Genomic DNA, 6,000 nt, shown 5'->3' with positions numbered 1-6,000 from the left:
TTCCAAACATTTCCCTTGCTGTGAAAAACGCTGATTTAGCCTATACGTGTATATTTAAATATTTAAAAATACCACAATTCAATTTTGTTAGATTACACAAATAATTAAAATTTACACAATTCAAATTCAGATCATTTTGTCATATTATAAGCACCATAACTTTCCCTGTATTGCCTTACTAAATGAACTAACCATTTGAATACAATGATATAACATGCGGCCCCTTTAAGAAACATGATGACATCGCGCACTGCGCCTGCGCAGAAGAGAGAAGCGAGAGAGACGAGACGAGATGAATCTCTCACCAGTTGACGCTAAATATGTCACTGCTAACGATCGTGAATGAAGGACAAATGTGGAATATTTTCTCCGGATGCCGTATATTTCCAGTCTGCAGGTGAGAGATGTTCTCAGATTACAGAGTTTAACATTAACCAGCTCCAGAGTACAAGCCCTCATATCGTGAATAATGTTTGTCTGCACTGGAATCACACGAGCGAGTTCATACAGGAGAGAAGCAGCGCTAATGTGGAGAGAGTTTTAGACATTCAAGCTCTGTAGTGAATCATATAAAGAAGTGTTGTCCAAGTGTCACAGTGAGCAAAGTATCCATTCATCCAGTGAGTTTGTTTTCATGAGAGCGTTTTTGAACGAATCTCACGAAATAACAATTTTCTAAGGATTGATGAGAATTGGACATAACAACAACACAACAAAAAAAAAACATAAACTGAAAATTAGAAAATAAGACTCTAAAAAATAAAATGATGTAACGTTTAACTGAGCTGCTGAAAAGCATCTTTATCTCGTTCAATAGTCCCTGTTTTCACCTCAGTCATTATGGTGATGTCTGAGATCTTCTGTAAATTGGCACATCAAGCTCGTCATTAGTGTCTGACAAACTACAGGATCATCACTTTATGTGTTAATCACCTATCAATTTGTTTTATGTTTTACCCTTCAGGTTAAAGTACATGACTAAAAATACCATTAAAGGCTTAACCATACCTGCAAACTCTGTCTCTGACACTGAAATAAACCATTCCCGTGATTAGTGCAGATCTGAGGAGTTGTTATTGAGTACATGAGTATGAACAGGGCTGGAAATGGCTAAGATTCACTGGAGAGACTTTTATTTTATTTTTTTATTCTGCCTTTTCAGATGTACTTAAAAATGAAATATTATATAATCTATAATAGCATTAAACGGGCCAATTCCATGTTTCCTCCAAACAATATTATCTTAATTATCAAGACAGACACATGAAAGGTCAATGAACAACATTTATTAATTGTGTGTGGCACAAACTTATTTATTCAACAGAATCTCTGCTTGGAGAAAATTACCTGTTTGATTTTGGCCAAATTAAAGATAAATTGTCTAGGAATCTGCATATTTGGTGCACGCAGAATTGAACAGGTCACACAAACCTTTTAAATACATTTGTCCTCGGGTTAAAGAAAACAGGAATATTTTGGATGTTAGCCTCTCAGTTTAGTAGGCTACTTAAAATCAGCAATTATTAAACATTTAAAGGTGAATCTAGTTTTAAGGGAAGGGAAGCTGATGTGCATTCTAAAATGAAAAATAATTTGGATAAAACTTTTTGGATAAAACATTGTTTTTCTTAAACAATGTTTAAAAGGGCTGAAATGTGATATTTATCATTTTATAAAACTTTTTGTTTTGAGGATGTTACCATCAGGGCTGTACGCAGGGTTATATAAATAACAGAGGTCCCAAAAGTGATCTAACTACGGGGGTTCGGGCTGGGGCATCCTAGAAAATTTTGATTTTCCTGATCTCAACGCGCATTTTATGGTGTTTAAAGGCCCCCCAAAAATGGACGACAGTAACTTTAAAAGCATGTCAGTGGGCAGTAGCATAAATGAATGTGTCAAGCAGATTACAGATTCTTAAACACGAGAATCAGTTTGAATGATCCACACTACAAAATGAAAATGCAGAATTATGAGCATCAAAGATCAGTTTCCGCTAGCCCAATTTTTTCTTTCCTAAATGAATCAATGTTTTTGGACTAATCTGTTCATTTAAAGGGGTGGTATAATGCCCTTTTCACAAGATGTAAAATATGTCGTTGATGTCCCCAGTGTGTGTGTGTGTGTGAAGTTTTTAGCTCAAAATACCCCACAGATATTTTTATATATCCTGTTAAAATTGTCACTTTTTGAGGGTGAGCAAAAATGCACCATTTTGTGTCTGTCCCTTTAAATGCAAATAAGCTGCTGCTCCCGGCACAGGGGGCGGAGCTTCAACAGCTTGCACTCACACAGACATGCACAGAACAAACGTACTGCCAGCAACTCAAGGCAATTAACATGCAAAAGGCGCTGGGGTCCTGTCCAGGAGCCCACGGCAGCATGTCCGTTGCACATGGCACCCCAGCCCATGGTGGAGGCATCTGTTGAGACAACATCATGCCTGGAAACCTGTTCTAATGGCACTCCGGCCCGTCGGAAGCTGAAGTTCGACGACTGGGAGAAGGTCTGACGGCAGGGCGGAGTAACTGGTACTGGGTACGTGCCTAGCTGCCATGCCCAGCTCGGGACTCGATCGCTGAGCCAGTGCTGAAGCAGTCCCATATGAAGTAATCCGAGCGGTGTGGCTGCCGCTGCGGATACCATATGCCCCAGGAGCCTCTGAAATAACTTCAGTGGAACCGCACTCTTGTTCTGGATTTGTCTCAGGCAAGTCAGCAGTGACAGTGCGCGCTCGGTCGAAAGATGCGCGTTCATTGCGACCGAGTGTGCACCACTCCTCCTCAAAAGAACTGTAGCCCACCTCTGAGCTGTCGCTGCAGGAGCTTTGCCTGGCGTTTAGCGGGCTACAGGGCTGGAGCAGACTGGGGCGCCTTTCTGCGACCACCTCCACGGTGCGGCCCGGGTGAAGACTGCTGCTGGGGCCGAGCAGGTGGGGCGGGAGTTGCAGAAGGGTACACTTTGTCGGCGAACAGACTGAGTGGACTGTACTGCGGCTGGGTGGAGGCAGGAGCTGGCCGCCGGGGCAGTATGTGCTTAATAACCTCAGTCTGTTTCTGGGTGGCCGAGAACTTTTGGGCGAAGTCCTCGATCGCGCTGCCGAAAAGGCCAGCCTGGGAGATCGGAGGGTCGAGCAGACGTGTCCGCTCAGCCTCTCGCATATCAGCCAGGTTGAGCCACAGGTGTCTTTCCTGGACCACAGCTGTGGACATCACCTGACCATGGGAGCGTGCGGTCACCTTTGTCGCTCCGTAGAGCAAGGTTGGTGGCGGAACGCAGCTCATCAAAGAGTCCTTGGTCAGCTCTGCCCTCGTGCATGTCCCTGAGCATCCTGGCTTGGTAGACCTGGAGGATGCCCATGGCATGCAGCGAGGCGGCGGCCTGCCCCGCAGCTCTGTAGGACTTCGCCACCAGGGTAGACGAGAACCTACAGGCTTTGGAGGGGTGCTTTGGGTCGCCACGTCAAAGCACTGCGGTCACTGCATCGCAACAGAGCGTTCAATAGGTGCAGTTAATACAGGTAATGAGTGGAGAACAGTAGGGCTTCTTAAAGAAAAACTAACAGGTCTGTGAGAGCCGGAATTCTTACTGGTTGGTAGCTGATCAAATACTTATTTCATGCAATAAAATGCAAATTCATTATTTAAAAATCATACAATGTGATTTTCTGGATTTTTGTTTTAGGTTCCGTCTCTCACGGTTGAAGTGTACCTATGATAAAAATTACAGACCTCTACATGCTTTGTAAGTAGGAAAACCTGCAAAATCGGCAGTGTATCAAATACTTGTTCTCCCCACTGTATGACAGCGCTGAACGCGTCTGACTCTGGCTCAGCGCCAGCCAACGCGAGAAAGCACAGTTTGAATCTGGCAGTTATGCAACGTCACTTAACATTCTAAATCCCATATGTGGGACCGTACTCTCAGGGGCACAGAAATAAAAATACCATATATGGGACCGTACCGCTCAAAAGGTTAATCATGCGGCGCCCGAGTGCATTTGACCGGCATAAAATTGGCATATGTCAGAATGACCGGCCAGTCATGGCCGATCACGTGAAAATCGGCCAATTCCAGTCACCAGCCGATCACTCGGTACATCTCTACTTGGCTCTGAAGCAAAAACATGTCTGCATGTTGCCAGTGTACTTCCTTATATACCCACAAGGTAAGGCGGAGTTACGCTATGCAAGTCTCCGCAGACCCATGGCATTTCCTTGCCATTGGCTTGTTTTGTATTACTCGAAGGTGATCGGCTTTGACGTAACTCGTTGTGACTACGAAAGGAAACCTTGGTTCCCTGAGATAACAGGAACGAGTATTGTGTCCTTCTAGATGCTATGGGGAAAGCTCCTTTTTTTCTCCTATTATTTAAGCCTTTTATTAAATTAACGCAGTGCTGAGAATTGCACTAACCAATGGTGATGCTGCATATCTGCATGCATCCTGAACCGAGTGCAGAGCCTGCCAAAGGGGGCATGTGCATATATAAGCAGCTCGTCTCACCATAGAATAGGGTGGGGAAATGGATCATATGTGTTTTATGTCAAAGTAATCCAGTGTAAATTCTTTAAAAAATCTTATCGATTTTTCCAGATCTGGTCCTGTGGGCGTCAGTATCACACAGTGATCACAGTTCACACCTGCAGTGAAGCCCCTCCCACAACAATTCACCAATAAATACTGGGAATATTCCCATCATCCTACAAGAGAAGGACAAACTCCAGGAGTAGCAGCTGAAATCTGTGTGACTGTTAAAGATGGAGTTTATTAAAGAGGAGATTGAAGACATGAGTGATCCAGAACCATCCAGAATAAAACATGAAGATACTGAGGAACAAATAGGTTGGTGTCCTTCTTGATTCTTCATTGTATATTAAGAATAAGTAGTAGTACATAAGTAGTATATTGACGATAAATGATGTAGAAATGTATCTAATTGATCCTAACCTTGTATATAGCAATGTGTCAAATACATTTTTATTATTCAAATTAATGAGAATGATTTAACAAACCTTCAACATCAAAGATCTGATACTTTATACTCACACAGACAGAAACCTATTCTCTTGTTGTCTGCTTGTGTTCACTTGAATTTTCCCTTGAAATGATCCTCCTTAAACTGATTATAACTACTTGATATGTTCATTTTAGATCAGATGGAAATAACAGAGCTAAGAGAAGAACTGAACGAAGTAAAGAAACACTGTGACTTCAAAACTCAAGGAACAAAAGCCAAAAAGCTGCACTCCTGCTCACAGTGTGGAAAGAGTTTCAGACAAAAAGGAGGCCTTAAGACACACATGAGAAATCACACTGGAGAGAAACCGTATCCATGCACTCAGTGTGAGAAGAGTTTCATATCTTCATCCGCACTCAAAATTCATCTGCATAATCACTCTGGAGAAAAACCATTTAGCTGTGATCAGTGTGGTAAAGGGTTTATTTTGTCATCACATCTAAAAAAACACATGAAAGTTCATTCAGACGAGAAGCCTTATGTGTGTTCTCTCTGTGGAAAGAGTTTTTCACGGCTGAACGGTTTTAAACGGCATCAGAAAACACATGATGAAGTGAAAGATCATGTGTGTTGTGACTGTGGGAAGAGCTTTACTTTACCTGACCATCTGAAAAAGCACCAAAGAATTCATACTGGAGAAAAACCTTACAAGTGCTCATATTGTGACAAAAGTTTCTCTCAATCTGGATCTCTGAAATCACATGAGCGAGTTCATATTGCAGAGAAGCCGTACTACTGTACTCAATGTGAAAAAGGTTTTACTTCACCATCATATCTAAAAAAACACCTAACTTTTCATACAGGTGTTAAGCCTTATGTGTGTTCTCTCTGTGGAAAGAGTTTTACACTGTTGGACAGTTTTAAACGGCACCAGAAAACACATAATGAAGTGAAAGATCATGTGTGTTGTGACTGTGGGAAGAGCTTTACTAGAGCTGACTGTCTGAAAGAGCACCAAAGAATTCATACTGGAGAAAAAC

General features: G+C 42.3%; 1 protein-coding gene across 2 annotated transcripts in view; it reads left to right on the top strand.

Annotated features, from left to right (window-relative positions):
* The first annotated feature begins 254 nt into the window (after window positions 1–254).
* LOC306997107 (uncharacterized protein) overlaps window positions 255–6,000 on the top strand; it is a 63,986-nt gene continuing 58,240 nt past the window's right edge. Inside the window, exons 1-2 of one of the 2 annotated variants that reach the window (XR_013797263.1) lie at window positions 255–397; window positions 4,597–4,844. The gene's annotated coding sequence lies outside the window, so the exon portion shown is untranslated. Of the gene's footprint in view, window positions 398–4,596; window positions 4,845–6,000 lie in introns of those variants that run through there. The other variant, XM_079610200.1, reaches the window with a different exon arrangement.

The sequence above is a fragment of the Phoxinus phoxinus genome, assembly GCF_949152265.1.
Source record: "Phoxinus phoxinus genome assembly, chromosome: 4".
NCBI lineage: Eukaryota > Metazoa > Chordata > Actinopteri > Cypriniformes > Leuciscidae > Phoxinus > Phoxinus phoxinus.
This window is presented reverse-complemented; position numbering and strand designations above follow the sequence as displayed.